Below are 3047 nucleotides of genomic sequence, written 5' to 3'. Positions count from 1 at the left end.
TCTTCAGCTCTGGTGTTGGGTGCATGTCTTCTTTCTTCTATTCCCTGGCCTCTTCGATGCAGCGTCCAACTGATTGTCATGTCAAATTCCCCTTTTTATACCTGCTGCTAGCCTCCAGCAGGCTGCCCCAGCAAGTTGTCACGTGACACTGTCTAAATTTCCCGCTGCTAGGGTCCAGTAGGCAGCCCCAGCAAGTTGTCACATGACACTGTTTAAATTTCCCGCTGCTAGGCTCCAGCAAGTAGCCCCAGCAAGTTGTCACGTGACACTGTCTAAACTTTAACTGACAATGGAGGGCGCGTAATCTTAGCCCACGCATGCTCTAACTGCATTAACTGGGACTTCAAGTCTTGTTCTTAACCCTCCGGTGGTGCGGTTCTGTATTTTTCATGGTTAGTGCAATGGGCTATAGAGAACTCCACTAATAGTTTTAGCTAGTTTTAGTACTTTTTATTACTTTATATGTGTTCTTAAGCTATAATATTACAAAAAAAAACAAAACAACATATTCTGATATAATGTATTTATTTAACATGCAAACAGAAACAAACGAGTACTTTTTGAAAATGAAGGTCAAGCAAAATAAGACTATTTTTTTGGTGGGGAGAGTGCTCCTTTCATATTTACTGTTTACTCATTGTTTGTATTATCATCCTCATCACTCTGAGCAAAGCAGTCAATGCAAATTTGCATTGCATGTTTCAAGCAAATGGGTTTATAGCACTTCTGGCAGCAATTTCTTGTCTTACGATATTTTACCCTGGGGTACAATGAGCATCTTTGTATGGAATCTTCACGATGACGTTTTGGAGGTAATTCCTTAGATGCTGAGAAATGTTGAATCTTCCTTTTCAAGTCATTTCTGAAATATGGCTTTGTCTTGCGATGATGGATATGGTCCTCCACCAACTTGAGTCCCAATTCCCTCAGAAACTTTCGGCGCCTGATAGCTGTTTGAAAATTTGCCATGAATGTCTTGCAAACAACTCGCACATGCAAGTGCTACCAGTCGAGAACTCCGCATACCGGAAGCCAGCAAGCATATGGGGTCATCATTGAGTATGGTGTAGAAATCTGTAACTGACCAACGTCGAGTATTTCTGGAAACATTGTAGATGGAACACAACTGGTCAACGGTGTCTGTAGAAGGTAATAATCTCTGGTTTTCTTTTTTCTTTTGTACTTTCATCAGTTGCAGCATCATGATGCATTGTGCTCAGTAGGACAACGTTTTTACCTTTCTTAGAAACATATGAGGTTAGTGTAACATCCTTCTGGAGACCAAACAAACTTGTGTACTCAGTTCTGCTTCTTGTGACAACAAACTGAGGGGCAGGTTCTATCTTATTCTTTCTCGGAGTGCCAACTAACGTTAAACTATAATTCGTCAAGAAAGCAACTGCAACTCCGTAACTTGTAAACCAATTATCCATTGTAATATTTCTTCCAGACCAGAATTATCTACTATAGAAGGGCCTACTGGTTGTTTCCCCAAGTAGACCTCCATACGTGACACATAGAAAGTTTTAGCATCTGCCAAAATAAATATTTTTATGGAAAGTTTGCTAGTTTACTTGACACGTAGACTCTGAACAGACAGTTCTCTCTAAAGGCAGTCAACATTTCATCTACTGTCGCATACTCTGAGACATTATAACTGAAGATAAAAATTTCTCAAAGAACTTTCTTAAAGGTGCCAACTTATCTTCTAGCCTCCTTTCAGCCCGGGTGTGGATGTCATCAAACCTCATAGACCTCAGCAGGAAACGAAATCGCTGCAAAGATATAGTTGCCGGAAAAATTTCAATTCCTGTAGCATCGGTTGCCCAAACATCTTCCATATTCATTCGGTTAGCTCTAAAAACTCCTAACAGAAAAACAGTCCTATTGCAGCTTTCATCTCCCTTTTATTAATATGTCTTTCTTTTGACTTATCTTTATATTTTCCTTGTTTACTGTCAATGTAGATATTAGTGCAAGCTATTAATTCATTCAGAAGTTCTTGTGTGAGAAACAAAGACCAATAATCCTTTGCAGCATACACGTGTTTTGCTGCTGTTCCTCTTGGTCCTGGTGAATCCTGGTATATATTGTGTGAGCGTGTACCACGTGAAAGACATGGGGAGACTTCTTTCAGAGAGTTTTATCATTTTTGCCTATAAACCCTTTTTCTGTGCTCTTGTTAGCCTGTTGTTCATCTTTATCATTAGCTTTATCTGTTTCTTCTAAAGGATCATCTGGTGAAGTCTGCAACATGCTATCTGCTTCAGTTCCTCCCACTTCATCTGTCCTTTCTTCTTCATCTGTTGTTCCTTCCTCAGCTGTACTCTCTTTTTCCTCTTCAGATTCCCCTTCATCTGGTTCTTAATCAAGAAATGATCCTGATTCTTCTACGTCTTATTCTCTCTCAATCATCCCCCCTCAATTTTTTCATTTGTCTTTCGCAGCCCATTGTGAATCTGAAAGGAAAGAAGATTTCTCACTTTTATGGCATTCAGAACCATTTAATAACACACACACACACACACACACACACACACACACACACACAAATGTTGGTCAGTTGACAATAATATATAATTTTATGCGAGAAATAATCAGCCTTTCAGTTATAAAAATAAATAAATAAAATAAACAATAATAAAGAAAAGGAAACAAAAATAATGTACCTGTCAATAAATAGTGCAGTGATGGTATGGCGGGGTATGCACAACCCCAGACACAAATAACACGTGTGTTTACTTCTCATCACTCAGCAAGTAACTGAACGGAGTTGTGCATTAAGTCAGTGGGGTGTGCCAAGAAATTACATGGATGGCTAGCACTATCACTGCTGCCAGAAGTAAAATATACATATCCAAACATCACTTTGAGTATGAGATACTCCACTGCACCACCGGAAGTTTACTAACGATTTATTCAAGTACTGAATGCTTCACTGGCTGAATATGTTGCATGTATTATGTATGCATGTATTATGTCTGCATGTATCCGTTTATATGTATGCATGTATGTGTGTGTGTGTGTGTGTGTGTGTGTGTGTGTGT

The 3047-nt window shown here is 39.2% G+C and overlaps 1 long non-coding RNA gene across 1 annotated transcript in view; it reads right to left on the bottom strand.

The window, feature by feature from the left end:
- Positions 1 to 539: 539 nt before the first annotated feature.
- Positions 540 to 3047, bottom strand: part of LOC128251138 (uncharacterized) — a 32297-nt gene continuing 29789 nt past the window's right edge. Inside the window, exon 3 of the long non-coding RNA XR_008266991.1 lies at positions 540 to 2459. This is a non-coding gene — a long non-coding RNA (uncharacterized LOC128251138). The remainder of the gene's footprint in view (positions 2460 to 3047) is intronic.

The sequence above is a fragment of the Octopus bimaculoides genome, chromosome 2 (assembly GCF_001194135.2).
Source record: "Octopus bimaculoides isolate UCB-OBI-ISO-001 chromosome 2, ASM119413v2, whole genome shotgun sequence".
In the NCBI taxonomy this organism is placed as follows: Eukaryota; Metazoa; Mollusca; class Cephalopoda; order Octopoda; family Octopodidae; genus Octopus; species Octopus bimaculoides.
The sequence above is the reverse complement of the archived record's forward strand: the minus strand, read 5'-3'. Positions and strand labels throughout refer to the sequence as shown.